At 45.2% G+C, this 17878-nt stretch overlaps 1 long non-coding RNA gene across 1 annotated transcript in view; it reads right to left on the reverse strand.

The window, feature by feature from the left end:
- The window catches only part of LOC120399578, a 30376-nt gene extending 17882 nt beyond the window's left edge, over nucleotides 1–12494 (reverse strand). Inside the window, exon 1 of the long non-coding RNA XR_005595235.1 lies at nucleotides 12449–12494. This is a non-coding gene — a long non-coding RNA (uncharacterized LOC120399578). The remainder of the gene's footprint in view (nucleotides 1–12448) is intronic.
- Between the last annotated feature and the right edge of the window lie 5384 nt (nucleotides 12495–17878).

A 17878-nucleotide genomic window follows, 5' to 3' on the forward strand; every position in this document is an offset into this window, starting at 1 on the left:
TAATCTGTTCTCCTACATAATACAGGCCAGAGAAACTTCTGGGTGAACTAGGGCATCTCAGAAAGACATCCAGTCTTGATTAAAAACTTCAAGTAAAGGAGAATCTACCACATTGCTAGGTAAGTTGCTTCAATAGTTAATTGTCTTCTCTGATAAAAATACACACCTCATTACTAGTCTGGATTTGGCTAGCAGATAATTCAAGCAATTTTATACGGCCTGTGGCAATGAAAAAAGGGCTTGAACCACAAAGTTGAGATCCTGATCCAAACTTAATGTTCAAGGATGTTCAGATCCAGACTGGAGTTCTAGAAAAGTAAATTGGGTGCCTGAATTTGATGATGTTTCTGCTTGCAGAGTGACTACAGTACATGAACTTGGACACACATCAATCCACCATGCGTTTCATCACTGCTAAGCAGGACGACATAATTATAAATGATCTTTTTGATGTGATCACCCTGATTATGGAGAGGATGGTATTATGAGACTGCCTACAATGGCATGTAGCTGATCTGCAACTGCTAGCAGGAAATACCTCCAATGGCTGGTGATGAGACACTAGATGGGGAGGGCTCTGAGGTCTTGCCCACATGCTCAGTGTCAGTCATCCGCACCCGAGGGCTTGTCCTTGGGCTTCTACAAATACAGCTGAAAAGCTACATCTTTTGCCTTCAGCATGGACCAGACTGCACCAAATGACTGGTATTGGCAAACCATTTCTAAGGCAGGATGTCCCTGAGCCTCTCTCCAAGTTCTTCCCATAAATCACATTTCAAATAACACCAACTGAATGCTGTGCTATATTATGAAAATGCTCAGTATATTTTTTTCAGAAAATATAAAGATTTCCAGTATACGAGACTTTAAATTAATCTGGTGGTGTTACCTGTCTGCATGTTTATGGCTATGAAAAAGCCCTTAACTTAAAAAGGAATAGGTTCCTCAGTCCTTCACCCCTTCTTTTTGTGAGCATATGCAACCCTGGTTTGTGACGTTTAATCACAGGTTCAGAGGGCAAGGTTTTATGGGAGCCCCTAGTTAAAACCTTGGTAGTACATCACTGTGATGATAACCTCGGCCAAAATATCATAGGCTCATAGACTTTAAGGTCAGAAGGGACCATCATATTGAACATAAATCTTTAAATCATGATTTGAGGACATTAGTGACTCAGCCAGCGATTATGGGTCTATTATAGGAGTGAGTGGATGAGGTTCTGTGGCCTGAAAGGTGCAGGAGGTCAGACTAGTGATCATGATGTCTAGAAATTTTAAGTTGCACAGAATCCACCCTTTACAGTAGTTTCAGCCTACAAGTGAGCTCTGCCCCACGCTGCAGAGGAAGGCAAACAAAACAAAAGAACCCAGGGTCTCTGCCAATCTGACCCAGGGATATGACCCAAATATGGCAATCAGTGGAAGTATCCAAAAGAATGGCTATACTGGGTCAGACCAATGGTCTAACCCAGTATTCTGTCTTCTGACAGCAGTCTGTTCCAGATATTTCAGAGGGAATGAACAGAACAGGGCAATTTATCAAGAGATCCATCCCCTGTCATCCAGTCCCAGCTTCTGGCAGTCAGAGATTTAGGATACCTAGACCAGGTGTCGGCAACCTTTCAGAAGTGGTGTGCCGAGTCTTCATTTATACACTCTAATTTAAGGCTTCGCATGCCAGTAATACATTTTAGGTCTCTCTATAAGTCTATATATTATATAACCAAACTACTGTTATATGTAAAGTAAACAAGGTTTTCAAAATGTTTCAGAAGCTTTATTTAAAATTAAATTAAAATGCAGATCTTATTAGTTTACTGTGATCCTTGCCCTTGCTTTTCCAGTGCTGGAGTTTTCCCAATGTCTGAGGGCACCTATTTGGATACTTTAAGCTGCACACAGGCTTCCGAGTGATCAGTTGTTAACCAGCCAGCAGCGGGCACTGAGTGAGACCGGCAGTGGGACCCCAGCTGGCAAGGGGCCAGCAGCAGGAACCCCAGAGCGGGGGCGGGCTGAGTGGCTCAGCCCGCCCCCGTTCTGGGGTTTCAGCCACCAGCTCCTGTCAGCCGGGGTTTCAGCCCACTGCCAGCCTGAGGGTTCCTTCACCCAGGCGGGCAGCGGGCGCTGAGTGGGACCAGCAGTGGGACCCCAGCTGTGCTGTAGGTTTCTGACCCCTGAGCTAGACCATGGGGTTGCATCCCTGACCATCTTGGATACTAGCCATTGATGGCCCTATCTTCCATGAACTTATCCTTTTAATCTCCATTTAACTAGCTTCCTTGTTTTGTGTCATTTCCCTTTTCAAAGTTAAATGCTACTGAGGTAGGTTTCTTTGTATTTTCCCCCACCCCCAAGGATGTTAAATTTAATTACATTAGAGTTGCTATTACCAGCTGGTTCATCTATTTTCACCTCTTGGACCAGATCCTGCACACCACTTAGGACTAAATCAAGAATTGCCTCTCCCATTGTAGGTTCCAGGACTAGCTGCTCCAAGAAGCAGTCATTAATTGTGTCTAGAAATGTTCTCTGCATCCCTTCTTGAGGTGACATGTTAATATTGGGTTAGTTGAAATCCCCCATTATCATCAGGTTTTCTGTTTGTGTAGCTTCTCTAATCTCCCTGAGCATTTCACAATCACAGTCACCATCCTGGTCAGAGAGTCAGCAGTATATTCCTACTGCTATAGTCTTACCATTCAAGAATAGAATCTGTAAGGATAGAAATTCCATGGTACTGTTTGTTTCATTTAAGATTTTTACTATATTTGACTCTGCTTTCTTTCACATGTAGTGCCATTCCCCCACCAGAGCAACTACTTTCTCAATTCTGTATATTTTGTATCCTGGTATTATCACATCCCATTGATCATCATTGTTCCAGCAAGTTTCTATATCAATATCCTCATTTAATACCAGCCTTCAAGTTCACCCATCTTAGTATTTAAGACTTCTTGCATTTGTATACGAGCACTTATAAAATGTCAATATTTAGTTGTCTGCCTTCATGTGATGCAGTTGAATGGGACTCTTTTTTTGTTTTGAATGTTTCTCTTCAGCTCCTACCTGTACTTTCTAGCAACTTTTATCCTCTCCTCTTTATTAGAGTAGAGAGTATCCCCTTTAATAATTCCTCCCCAAGGGATGTGTCCATCTGAACAATGTGCTCCTCCACACCTGTTGGCTTTTCCTCAGCCCTTAGTTTAAAAACTCTTCTACAACCTTTTTATTTTACATGCCAGCAATCTAGTTCCATTTTGGTTTTGGTGGAGCTCATCCTTCCTGTGTAGGCTCCCCCTTTCCCAAAAGGTTCCCTTGTAGCTATTAAACCTAAATCCTTCTGAACACCATTGTCTTATCAACACATTGAAACCCTGCAGTTCTGCCTGTCTAAGTCCTCAACTTTAACCTCTTACCTAACAGCCTAAATTTGGCCTCCTACCTTTCCCTATGTCATTGGTACCTACATGTACCATGACCACTGGCTTCTCCCCAGCTAGGGTTGCTAACTTTCCAGTTTTTCAAACTGAGACACTACAGGCCGCTCCACCCCAATCTTCAATCCCTCCTTCCCCCCACCTGTTGCTCACACCCTCTCCCCCAGGACTCACCTACTGTCTCCAGAGCCAGTCTGGGAGCAGCTGACACAGAGCCTGCCTGCCTTATCTGGGCATGGTGGGGGTCAGTCCCCAGAGCATGGGGCTGGGGGCAATTGGGGCACAGCAGGGTGGAGGAGGGTAGGTTCCCAGAGTGAGGGGCCAGAGAGAGCTGGGGCCCCAGGAGGCTGAGAAGGCCAGTTTCTGAGCTTCTCTCCAAACCATCAGCTGAGCTCCTCCAGCAGCACCTACTCTTCCCACCCTCCTGGCAGCAGAGGCCAGTTACTGCAGTAACTGGACTTGGTGTCCAATCAGCAGTACTGACCGGACATGTCAGAGGTCCCCTTTTGACCGGACTGTCTGTTTGAAAACCAGACACCGGGCAACCCCAGCTCTGCACATGAATCTGCCAAGATGTCTTGAGAGTCCTAAACCTTCACACCCAGCAGGCAATTTACCATGAAGTTCTCCCAGTCATCACAAACCCAACTATCAATATTTGTAATAATCAAATCCCCCACTAATAATACAAGATATACCTATCTCCTAGAACTGGAAGGGATCTTGAAAGGTCATCAAGTCCAGCCCCCTGCCTTCACTAGCAGGACCAAGTACTGATTTTTGCCCCAAATCTCTAAGTGACCCTCTCAAAGATTGAACTCACAACCCTAGGTTTAGCAGGCCAATGCTCAAGCCACTGAGCTATCCATCTCCCCTTACTATTACCTGATTTTTCCCTAACAATAGGAGTCCCCTCTCCCAGCGCTCCATGTGAGAGGATACCATGACATCTGGAAGCAAGGGCCCCAGCTATGGTGTCAATTCCATGTCGACAGAGAATGCATTCCAACAAAGGCAGGGAAATCAAGTTTAACTCTTCATTTGGTAACAAAATGTTAACAAGGTGCTCCCCTCCCTACAGCACAGCTGGACTGTACTGGCAATGGTTGTAAAGCAAAAGAGGATTAGACTTTTAAAAAACAGATCCTCATCATGCCTTTGTCAGGTTCAATTGCTTTTAAAGCATGTACCAAAAACATGGCCTAAAAGGCCTTATTGCCACTGCAATTTCCCTTGCAACAGGTTGTTTTAAAACATCCCTTTAAAACAAACAAAAATTCCATTAAACTCTCTACATTGTCAAAGAACAGGTTTTTTAAATATCTGGACTAAAATCCTGGCTCCAGTCAAATCAATGGCAATACTGTCATTGATTACCATGTGGCCTGGATTTCACTCTGATATCGGACATTGTCATAACCCCAGGTCATCTGAAACACTGATTATTATGACTTTACAAAGCCATTATAACAACAGGGTTTTAAGAACATTGTTCCCAAAGGGTGGATTCTTTATAGCTTGGCTTCTTATTTATACAGAGGAACCGTAAAAACATTTGGGTGAATTTTATTGTTAAATTTTGGTCCAAATTCTGCAATCAGCAGAGGCAACCTGTGGGAGTCATGTGCCCCCCTTGCTCTGCTCGGCCTGCTGGCACGAGAGAGGATCTGTCCTTCTCCTGCTATGCCTTCCAGTCAGGCCTGGAGGAAGTGGGCTGCCAATGCCTCCCTAGCCTGGCTCTCTCTCAGGCAGCTGCCACACTGCATAGAGGCAGCGATCCTGAGCAACCACCCTCAGCTACTGTGAGAAATGGCTCCGTCCCATCCCCTCTGCTCCCTGTCCAGGCCTGGCTGCCAGGGAGAGGGTCCAAGTGAGCTGGAAGTGTGTTGGGAATGGAGGTGTGACAGAGAAGGACAGAACCCCGCTGCAGATAACTCTGGCAGGGAGAGTGCAGCAGCCCAAGGCCGGGTGCAGGGTGGGGGGTTGCTGGGGAAGATGCTGGGAGCAGGTCCCCTCTGCTCATCCCGAGTTAGGGGAATTGCCCACATCTCTCCCACTGCTGAGGTGTCCGGGAGGGCACGGGAGCTCTGGAAAGACATTGTGGTGCTGTGAGTCACCCTGGCCTGGCCCAGAGGCACGTGCTCACCACTCCTGTGACCCCAGCTGCCCAAGAGCCAGCAGGATATGCTGCCCTGGCCCAGGGAGGTAGGGCTGGAAGGTTCGTCCCACAGGTAACACCTGGGGTGGTCACATGCCCCCCCATCTTTACATTGTGGCCCCCCCCAGTATCAGCAGTATAAGTCATCTCTGGTCATCACTTATCTGTAAGCAACTCTCTGACTTCAGTAGGAGCTGCGAGCTTGCATCTGACAACAATGATTGAAAAAGGTCACATTGCTACAAGATGCAACATTACAATTGCTTTTCATCACAACCTCCTTATGTCATATTCTAATCCCACCCCTTGTGACAGCAGTATTTGAAATTTATAGGCTGTAGAAGAGAGAACCCTGTTTTTCTATTCAGTACATAAAGAGCATTTGTGTCTTCTGTAACACTGTGCTACAAAACGGTTGCACTTTTTTATTTCTATTTGATTCTCCTTCACTCTGTCTTCTCTCGCTGTTCCTCAGCTTTGCTATCGCAGATTTCTGTCCTTTTACATGATCCTGCATTCCTTACTCACTCCAAACTCCCACAGACTCGGGAGGGTGCCAGGGATGTGCGTCTGGGCCGTTAGTCAGTTCATTGCCTCACTGATACTGAAATATCGCCTGTCTTCCTATCCCCATCTAAAGAGACTATGACTAAAGGGGGTGTTGATGAGACCCTTGCTAATGCCTTCAACGGGAATAGGATCTGGCCTGTTGCTTTCACAGTCAGATATGATCTAGACTGGGCCAAATGCAGAGGTGAGGTTTCAGTTAGTTTCCCTTAGAGCTACTTACACCCTCTCTACAGCTGTCTAAGATAGTCTAAGGGTATGTCTACCCCAGGGGTCGGCAACCTATGGCATGCATGCCAAAGGTGGCACGCGAGCTGATTCTTGATGGCATGCAGCAGCGGGCTGAGTGGCTCAGCCTGCCGCTGCTCTGGAGTTTCCGCTGCTGGCCCCTTGCCAGCCGGGGTCCCACCACCGGTCCCACTCAGTGCCCGCTGCCGGCCTGGGTGAAAGAACCCCAGGCTGGCAGTGGGCTGAGACCTTGGCTGGCAGGAGCCAGCGGCTGGAACCCCAGAGCGGCGGCGGGCTGAGCCGCTCAGTCGCTGCTCTGGGGTTCTGGCTGCTGGCCTCTTGCCAGCTGGGGTCCCGCTGCAGCCCCACTCACCTTGCTTCCAGTTGGAGTTCCAGCGCAGGCCCCCTGCCAGACAGGGTCCAGGCCTCCGGCCCTGCTCAGCCCTACCAGCCGCCAGCTCCACTCACCTCAGCTGAGGATCTGGGGTTCCAGCCGCTGACCTCCTGCCCAGCCAGGGCAGCATGAAGTGTAACAGGGTCTAAGAGACTTCAGTCAAAGAACCATCTTCCTCCCCTGATAAAAGGTCAGGAGCCCAGGGCTTTGATTATTTTTAACAAAACAAAGGATAATCACAGGCTCTTGGGTTATATTGATCGCAGAGGCTCCAGGAAAGTTAGACTTTGAGCAACACCTGTGGAATAGTGCTAGGCACAATCTGATGGTCCTATTTCCTACATTTCCTCAGCTTCTGAAATGCGATCAGAGTCAGTGCAAAGTACTTGGAGATATTTGATTGAATGTAAAAGCAAGAACGAAATGCATGTTTGTTCTGCTCAAAAACAGAGTCTTGACTGTCAGAGGACTGTCAATTAAAAATGTTATTTGGAAAAGGACCATCTCAGATCCAGCAAGATCTAAGTTTTCCTTTGAATTTAAAGAAAGACACTGAACTTTAAAAAAAAAAAAAAAGCTCTCACACACACAGGACTAGCAAGTAGTCCAGAACAAAATGATACATTTTAGATAAATGATTCTTTTTATGCAAGCTGTTGGGAAAACCTGAAAGCCTACGCATGCTTGTAAATAGATCATGCTTAAATGGAACAGGATCTCTAAATATACAGTGACTCATCCAGATAAAATGTACCAGTATGGCTCTTATTCTACAGCATGATTCCCCCCCCCCTTTAAAGTAGTGTATTAACAATCCCAATGGCATACACTGTTACTGGGGAAGATCTGATAAAAGCAGTGGAGAATGACAGTGGCAGTTTATCTTGGGGGCTGGCTGCCATTTAATTTTCCATCTCAGTAATGCCTAACCAATCAAATTATCGAGTCCCTTTTCAAGCTTTGAAAAGTAACTGCAATGTCTACTTTCTTTTCTCTCACTCAACAAGGCACGAGTGTTAAAGGGAGGAAGGGGGAGGGGACAAAACCCACACACACTGTCATCCATGAAAAACAGGCAAGTCAGGATGATATGCTTACCGGGAAAAGACAGCCCATATTTTCCATCTTTTTATCCTACAAAGCGCTGAACAGTCAAGTCAGACTAGTTGCATGCTTAAAGATAAGCCTGTGCTTAAGTGCTTTGTTGGACTGGGGGTAGAGGGCTCAGTACCTTGCAGAATCAAACTCTTAGCTGCTTTCCCTGATAACTTACACTAGAGCTCATGGATCCTGATCCAAAGCCCATTGAGGTCAGTGCGACTCTACACATAGGGCTGGTCTTCACTACAGGCTAAATCAGCACTGCTGCGATTGATACAGTGGGTATCGATTTAGAGGGTCTGGAAGATGCAATAAATCGATGGAAGAGTGCTCTCCCATCAACTTCGGTACTCCACCTCTGAGAGGCAGAAACTATTATTGATGGGAGAGTGTTTCCTATCGGTGTCTACAGGGCTGTAAATCAATCTAAGCTACATCAAGTTATGCTACATACAATATGTAATTTAATTTAGCTTGACTTACCTCATTAGTGTAGACCAGGCCATAGACATCAACAGTTTTGGGACCTTAATTCTAAATGAGCTATGGTCATCCAGAGGAAACACTCTGGAAGACAACACTGTCATAATTTAGACATGGGCCACATTTTTGTTGTCAAGATAACTTCAGTGAAGACTAAAAACCATCCTCTCTTTTTTTTAAGCTAAAAGCTAAGATTTTTGGAACATGAATCTTTGATAGCCATGGCATACATGGGGTTCTGGTTCTTTCCAGCCAATGAGTCTATTGGCAGGAGTGTTAGCCAGCACAGGCAGTTGTCAGCAAATGTTGCATCAAATCCAGGGAAAATAAACACTGAAAATATAATCACGCATATTCACACTGGAAATCTGATGCTGGCCCCATTTCTGGCAAGCATCCCTAATCATGACAACATTTAAGCATATGCATAAGTGCTTTCCTGAATTAGGGCTACTAAGAATAAAAGTAATCCTACTTGGGGAAAAAGGGGGACCAACCACATGATCTAAGCAGCTTGAATTTTGAATATCAAACAATGCACAACTCACAACCCCACTGGAGTCCCAGAATTATACAGACATTTGGGGGGGAATAATTTTGAATAATGAATAAATTCAAGAAAATTGTGGTCTGTTCAAAGAGCCGACGTTCATCAGATAAGTTATTTGTTGCCAGTTAGGCACTGTGCTGTAATTCAAAACATTGGTCTTTGTGCTATTAGCTTGGTGGCTGGGGCTCCCTTTCTGCACCTCCGGTTCATGTTGGGCGGGGGGGGGGGGAGAAGAGCTCACAAATGATAGCTGCGGAATTTGACCCCAAGAGTTCATTCAGTTAAATCAGAATTTTGAATGGGTCACTTAGCCTGGAAAGAGCCATACACCCTGCCATCTGGAGAGCCAAGATACTAGAACCCCAACAATACCAGCCAATGCAGTCTCTTTTCCTCCCTACCACATGCTAGCTGCTAGCCTTGATCAACTGTTTTTTACACTCGTTCTCTTGGAGAAGGAGAAGATAATGTAAAAAGAGACAGTGCCTGAATTTTGGCCTTTATGCCTGTGTATTTTGAGTTATGATTTGAATGTGTCATGGGCCTGGAGGAATGCATAGTTTTGAGTGTATTATTTAGATGCCTTCCACTCTCATTGCCATTGAGATGTTTGCTGACAACCTAGAAGGGTGGAGGAATCTCAGCAGTTCTCGCTGGGGTTTTTTCGTGTTTATTTTATTTTTGTGCTACATTCCATTCTTGCAGCTGTGATTTTCTAATATCCTTCTGATACTATTACTGTCCTGTGGTTACTGTCCCTGGGTTAGCTTCCTAACTAATACTAGTAACAGTGGGACTGATCATGCCCCCATAATTCATGCAAGATCCCACTCCTCCTGTGTGGAAAGGGGATCTCCAGCTCTGCAGCAGCATCCTCCCCCTTGTCCCAGACAAGTGCCCTCCTGAGGTCCGGGGGCATGGAGTGGACAGGTGGGGGGGTTAGGAGTAGGCCTGGGATGGGGGCATGTCCATCCTCCTACTGGCACCACAGAAATTCCCCATGCCCACCATTCTTCTTTAAAACAGGCCCCCAGTGCAGCTGCCAGTGGGAGAAGTCCTGGCAATGTGGCTCCAGTGAGTCATGCTTCCCATAAGGATTCTGCTGCAGATCTGATGTGAAGGCACCAGGCCTCCATGTAGATTGCTCTGGCCTCCTGCTGGTTCCCCCCCAGCGCCAAGAACCACATGGTTTGTTGGTTGATCTCAGTGCCTATTCCTCAGGGGGTGACCCCATCTTCAAAAAATAATGCAAGAGAACTCTCCACAAGGAAAGCGCCTTAGAGATTTCTTCCCCCAAGCCCCTCACGTGGGGTTTCCTGCCAGAAAGCTAATCAGACACTATCTGGTTAAAAAGATACAAAAAACAAAAGCAGCTCCCTTACCTGGCATACTGTCAAGCTTTTCTCCACAACCATGCAATTTAAAGAGGATGTGTTTAGAATGACAGCTGCAAGTCTCAGTTAATCCCTTGTCTCCAGGAACTGAGCTTTAAGCAAAGCAGAAATATGGTGAGTTTAATGATAAAGCCACAAGAGCTGGCAACACTGCATCACCTGTCGAGCTTTCTCAGGGCTGAATTGTGGCTTTGCCACAAGCCCTAAGTAAGGGTAAGTGTAGTGTTGGTTCATAGTGTCACCGTGCCTTGGTGGGTCACAGCTGAGGATACCAGATTCAGGACAAACTGTTGAGAAATGGGGAAGATACACCCTAAAACTGGTTGGTAGTCTTCTATAAGATATACCAAACCAGTAACGAAAGTAAACTTCTGTCTCACCACACTGGTTAACAAGAAGTCAGAAATGCAGCTTCCTTAGGTATCCGAGCCCTTGGCTCACCACGGAGACACTAGACTTAAAGATGAATAGTTATTTTAAACCAATTTCATCAACCAAAGGGTTCTTCTGATCCCAAAGGACTAGCCACATACCCAGGTCAATATATAACTCAGATCTTACCCAATGATCATGCTGTTGCCAATCCTTTAGTATCTAATATCTAAAGGTTTATTTGTAAGAGAAAAGAAAGAGGTAAGAGTTAAAATGGTCAAAGAAATCAAATACATACAATAATTGCAAAGTTCTCGTATCAGGTTTGAAGTAGTGATGGAATAAACTGCTGGCTGGTAGAGTCTCTGGTAACTTCTAAAAGATTGGAAGGCCCTCAGTCCATTGAGTACAATGCTTCTTTTAGTGTAAGTCCATAGTCCAGAGATCAAAGCAGGAAAGAGGACAAATGGAGATGCTTCTAGGGCCTTTTATACTTTCTCCTATGTGGAAGGAAAGCTCTCAGTCTTAGTTTGTGGAAAAGTGCAGGCACAAGATGGAGTCCATGGTCACATGAGCAAGTCATGTGCCCTTGCATGCTTTGATGACTCATAGCAGGAGCCATTACCCATATTCTGGCTAAAACGTACTCAGGAAGGCCCATGGGGCAAGAATAAGCTTCTTCTATGGTCTATTTTGCAAGCTAAGTGTTCTTCAATGGGCCATCAACTTAAATAGTCCATTCACCATGTGTTGGCCAGACTGGATGTAAACGAACACCTTGTGGGTGTTACAACAGAAGCAAACAAGTTTGAATTACTGGTACACAGTCAATATTCATAACTTTAGATACAACAATGATACATGCCATAATGGGGTGCACTCACCTCTCATGAGCGCTCCCTGTCTCAGGCCTTGTCTACACTAAAGGGAAAAGTCGATCTAAGCTATGCAATTTGAGTTACGTGAATAGCGTAACTTAGATCTACTTACTGCAGGGTCCACGCTATGCAATGTCGATGGGAGACACTCTCCCATTGATTCCCCTTACTCTTCTCAATCAGATGGAGTACAGGAGTCGATGGGAGAGTGATCGGCGGTCAATTTAGCGGATCTTCACTAGACCTGCTAAATCAACTGCCGATGCATCAATCGCCACAGCATCAATCCTCCGGTAAGTGTAGACAAGCCCTATGTGCATGTTCCTGCACACTCTCTCAGTTTGTGCTGCGTATTTGGTGACTCAGTCCTTTGGCTGAGTCACATGCAGTCTGTACATGAGGTAAAACAAATCAAACCCCTTCCAGGATACAAGTCCAACCAGACCTATTTCAAAGCCCTCAGTAACGTTACTTTATCTGTAGCCTTACCTCTGGGCTCGCTCCTCAATCAATCCAGCAGGGACTATCACGGTACCCTGCTTTGAATGGTCTCTCAGACCCTACCAAGGTCCCTTGAATTGTCTCTGATCTCCAAACAGCCCCAGCCCAGGTGTGGGGCCACATCCCCCAGGGTTCCCTCCCTGGAGACTCATTGCATCTCTCAGCCTTCCTAGCTCCAACTTCCCAGAAGGGGAACTCTTTTAGTGGCCCAGCTGAAGTGTATCAAAGTCCAGGCCACTTTCCCAGTGGCTGGTGTGGAGGGGACCTAGGCCTGTCCTCTCCTCCACGTCCCAACCCACAGATCTTATATATAGCAGCCACTCTTGTGTCACTGCTACAATTCCCTGGACCACTTCTCATGGCCCCAGTTCCTTCTTCACCCTTACCTTGGGGCCTGGTCACAGCCCAGAGCACCACCCACTCTCCTCCAGCTCTAGCAAGAAACTGAACTCACTCTGGCCCTGCAGCTCTTCTTATACTAGCCTGCTGGGCCCTGATTGGCTGCTTCCCCCACAGTTGCTCTAGGCAGCTTGGAGGACCTCTCTACTGCCCTTTTCTGAGGTGGGATGTTGCAGGGATGCAAGGCCTTCAGCAGGGGGCGTCTGGACCTAGTCAACCCCATCACACATGCATACAAATAGGATAATCATATTCAGGAAATCATAACTTTTCCACTGACACTTTACATTGTACAAGATTTGTTGCAATTGTATAACAGTGGTATACATGATCATATTTTAATTATATAACGTCACACATAGAATCATTCTGATCTGTGGTTCCCCCTTGCTCCTGGGATCTATACTAGATTACTTCCCTTGGTGAGCTGCACTGGCCAGTGCATTGTGTGGGTGAGGAAACCAAGGTGCTACCTACTCCCTGCCCACCTGTTCTGATGGACAGGGGATGTTATAGTATGATCACATACTTATTCACAGGGTAATGTTTAGAAACTGAGAGAACTCAACTTTCATCAAGCACTTCCCAAAAGAGGATAGTATCTGTGGGGGAGGAATAAACTGTGTTGGCGGTGGTAGTTATGTCGATGGCAGAAGCTCTCCTATTGACATAATGCTGTCTACACAGGAGGTTACGTCAATTTAACTATGTCGCTTAGGTGTGTGGCTTTTCCCCTCGAGCGACATTGTTATACTGATATAGGTCTGTAGTGTAGACTAGGCCTTTGAGAGACAAGGTGGCTGAGGTAATATCTTTTATTGGACAAACTTCTGTTGGTGAGCGAGAGACAAGCTTTCAAGCTTACAAAGAGATCTTCGGGTCACTTGTCTCTCCAACACAAGTCAGTCCAATAAAATATATTACTTCACCCAGCATGTCTCTCTAATATCCTGGGACTGACACAGCTATGACACTGCATATACTCTCTCTCTCTCAGGTATTTCTTTGTTGCCCATCCCCAAAGTATTCCACATTCTACAGCAGACAGCATTAAAAACTGGAAATTAAATTTAACTGATGGAGGTAGTAAACATGGTATTTGTAGTATTCCTAAGACTGGGGAATACTTCAAATTCTATGCTCCACCATAGTAAACGTAAACATCATAGCATAAAGCGTCCATATTTTAATGGTAACCATAGGTGCTGACTCTGTGGGTGCTCAGCACCCACCGGCAGTATGCTCCTCACATCCCCCCCTCCCAGTGCCTCCCACCCACCTTCTGCCCTGCCAATCAGCGCCTACCGCTTGCCGTGATCAGCTGTTTCACGGCGTGCAGGAGGCTCTGGGAGGGATGGGAAGCATCAGGGACAAGGAGGGGGCGGAACTGGGCAGAAAGAGGTGGAGTGGGGGTAGAGGCTTGGTGGAAGGGGTGGGGTGAGGGTGGCCTGGGGCGGAGGCGGGAAGAGACAGGATGCTTGGGGGGTTGAGGGAAGGGGTGGGGACTGGGGCAGCATGGGGAGTTGAGCACCCGTGGGCCCGGAGGAAGCTGGTGCCTGTGATGGTAACCATTCTATCTCCAGCCTCAGGAATGAAAATAACCTCGTCACTTTCATTTATGTTTACAGTCAGTTTCTGCTCACTTTCACTTTCTGGCTCTATGCATTTGCTCAATATTCCAGTGCTCAGATTGCAAATGCTGCTGTAAAATATTTAAGTCCCAGCTAAAAACTGCTTGCTCTGGAATTAAACTAAACCAAACCCAGTACACACAATTCATAGAAACTTTTTTTTAGTGATCCTATTTTACAAAACCTACATTTTGAGTAAAATCAACCCAATGATGTCTCTAAGCTTTTCCTGATATGGATTCTTCCAGTTATTGTTCACTGTCTGTTTTTAATTTATGTACATTTCCCTGAGATATGACAACTGGCTGGTTCATTTTTAATATTGCTTCTGCATGCAAGCAATAATGTGACATTTCTTTAGAAAGCCACAGGCTCATGATGAGTCTCTCTCTCTTTTGAGTAAAGAAAGAAGAAGCAGTTGAGACTCACTAGCAAGCAATAGGCATTGTCACATCTGTGGGGTTTGCCAGATGTGTAGAAAAAGGAGTAGGATTGTACACCAGTTAAGGGTTTCCTAATGGATTGCAACCCACTCCTTACTTTTGGCCCCTCAAAAGTTTTGTTGAACTGTATATCGAGCATAGGAAATCACTTCTGAAATTGCTAATTAACCACCAAGGCCAGATCCCAGCCCTTATAAGATTAATTTGAGATGCTCCAGCAGCATAAGCAACCTTAAAGCTGGCCTAAGTGGCCAAATGGGGAATCCTTAGATGTCATAAAACTTTCATTGCCCGCTTTGTGCTACCCTATCTCAGTCCTGTGATGGGGTGGGACGGCACAAGCCTGGAGCATGCTGCCCTCCAGCAGTCTCCAGTTGCCATAATGGCCCTTTGTGAGGGTCACTGCAGGCTGCTCTGTGTTATGCCAGGGGACAAACTAACCCTCCAGCTGCTCTAGAGGGAGCACAAAGCTGGCTTAAAAGCCTTCAGTGGAATGCTGGAACCACTAAGGATCTGGAACCTAGGGGTCAGATTAAAAATACCTAAATAACAAAAACAAACTCACTCCCCACTTGCAATCAGTATTCAATGGTGAAAGTACTATGAAGGGTGAGGGGATATTACAGTTTAATTTCTGGATCTGATCAAGATCCATTCAAATGTGGAGTAGCTTGTTTGTGTCTTCTCACACTTCGGTCTTTGCAACATGTATAAGGGACACAAATCTTACATGTTCTTGGAGTGGACAAAAATAAGGACATACAAAGTATAATGGCTGTATTGTACATTTGACAATTAAATGTAAATGACACAACAAGTATTTCTAACATCATTGACAATGTTGCCTGATTTATAAGGTTAATAATTTGGATAGTATGGGTTATAGGCTCGCCAATTAACCTGATCAGAAGATAATAAGGTTCTTGTCCCAGAATCAGGCTACATAGAATATGTTAAGGACTCTCGGGCAGGGCTGGCTCCAGCTTTTTTGCCACCCCAAGCGGTGAAGAAAAAAAAAAAAAGAAAAACCCGATTGAGCTGCAGCCGAAGTGCCGACAAAGAGGAAGAGAGGGAGTGAAGGACCCGCTGCCGAATTGCTGCCGAAGACCCGGACGTGCCGCCCCTTTCTATTGGTTACCCCAGGCACCTGTTTCCTTCGCTGGTGCCTGGAGCTGGTCCTGCTCTCGGGGGTATGACAGAGCCCTCACACTGAGGCTTGGCTTGGCTTATTTTCAAAAAGCGCGCGCAGCGCGCGCTCGCGCGGCGCGCTTTGAGCGCTAAAGTAGTCAAGCCCCAGCTGGCTGGAAAATCCTCCCAGCGCTGTCCGCTCTCCTCCCCTCCAGGGGGGGGAGGACAGCGCTGCAGCAGGCGCAGCGCGCTGGCTGGGGCCACTGGCGGCTGGGCGCGGCGCCGCAATTTGCAGCGCTGCAGAGGGTGTGTTTTCACACCCTGCTGCAGCGCTGCAAATTTGCAAGTGTAGCCAAGCCCTAAGACCGATATAGTCTTAAAAGGAATTATAATCAAATAATAATCAAATGGTAAAATAATCAGAGTTACAAATGCATATGATACAATATACTATAAAGCTTTTGATTAATATATTCACACCCTTCCTTGATGACCTGGTGATAAGAGACAAAGGACCAGCCACGCCTCGGGTTCCTCAATTCTTGAGTGGGAGGTGCAGAGCTTAGAAGGAGCTAGAGCTCAGAGCTATTGAAGCTAACTTAGAATTTCACTTAACTAACTGACTTAAAACTTAAAATTAAACTAACAGACTAACAACTAAGAGACGCTTGGAGCTCAGATTCTTAGATGCATAGACTCTTAGATAATTCCTTGGCATGGTGGGTTACCTCTTTTATAGGGCACGGATGCTTGAGCCCTCCTATGTCCTAACCTAGTTTCCTCACCCACCAAAATGTTGGGGTACAGTTACTCCATAGGCTGGTATGTTTGTACATATTGATGACATATACATACATATTAATGACATTAGATCATTCACACATTTGTTATTTTTGTTCTCTCGGTTATTTCAGTTCTTTCCTTGTGGTGTACCTGTTTACAGAAGGCATGAACTTCAGAAAGCCTCTATGCCCCCCTGCTTCAACGCATCCTTTATCTATCTAAGTTAAAGGTCGCTGCTATATATGAACCTTATGCTTTAACTTATTGCTATCTATCTAGGTGAAAGGTCCCAGACATATGCATGCTAACTTTGCCTTAGCTTAACATACAGGTCTCTTGCGTTACAGAGAAACTACTTTAATATAAAGCTATAAATATAATTATCAATCAAAACCATATGAACCTATAAGAAAAGATATATAGATATGTACAGTATGAGCCTTTATTCTTACATTGCGCTTATCTATATTTGCTGTAACATCTTACAAGCCTGAAAGATTTCTTGGCATGCAGAGGTGACTAAACAATTATGTGCCTCATTCTATGGATGAGAAGAAAAAGTTCTCTCCTCTGTGTGTAAATGATGTGAACCACATTGATTATAGTAGCTGATTTATTTGAAAAGTAAATTCCAAAATGCATACCATTTAGTTGGCTGGGGATTATAGTCAGTTGCAATTTTCCTGCTAATTTAAGTGCTTGTAGAAAACGAATATTTCCATGTTGATTTTATTTCAAGGGCAAAGTGATTGCATGTTCAGTGCATGACTGTTTGATGGATAAACTTGCATCTGTATTAAATCACTGACAGTTACAGCATTTGCTGCAGAATACTATGGAAAGGTCGTGATTACCAAGAGAAACATAAATGTGTATGCACTTACTAGCTTATTTGATTTGGAAGCTTCCTGGTAGGTATAACTGCACCAAGTATTATAATTGGTAAGAAAGACTTCTCAGGAAGGAGTGTAATCAATTTGAGATATTTAAAGAGAAACATACATATGTAGGCAATCTGCTGTTCTTGGCTTCAACTAGCCTGCTGTTCTGTGTTACATCATTATATGCAGCAACTGCCTGTTGAGATTTTCTAGGGTCCTACTGATTATGAAAGAGCAGGAAGTTTCATGTAGACAAATTTACCTTGTTGCTTTCCGCTATTGTAAAGATTTAAAGTATTTTGAAAACAAATAAGAATGTGTTGGTCTTGGCATATTTTGAGTGTGGCTCTCCCTTCCGTAGACAACATCATTGAGTTCTAAAAAGCAGATTTTGTTTCTATCTCAAAACGCTGCTGCAGTGGTTTCAGTGAGAGATTTGAGTTCCAGCTTGGGGAAAGGCCACCTCTCGACAGAGCTCAACATGCCTTTGAAATAAGCCGAGCTCTGTATTCCAACAGCACTACTTTTCCCCACATCACAGAAATAGCCTT

This window comes from Mauremys reevesii, linkage group 2 (genome assembly GCF_016161935.1).
Source record: "Mauremys reevesii isolate NIE-2019 linkage group 2, ASM1616193v1, whole genome shotgun sequence".
NCBI classification, from domain to species: domain Eukaryota; kingdom Metazoa; phylum Chordata; order Testudines; family Geoemydidae; genus Mauremys; species Mauremys reevesii.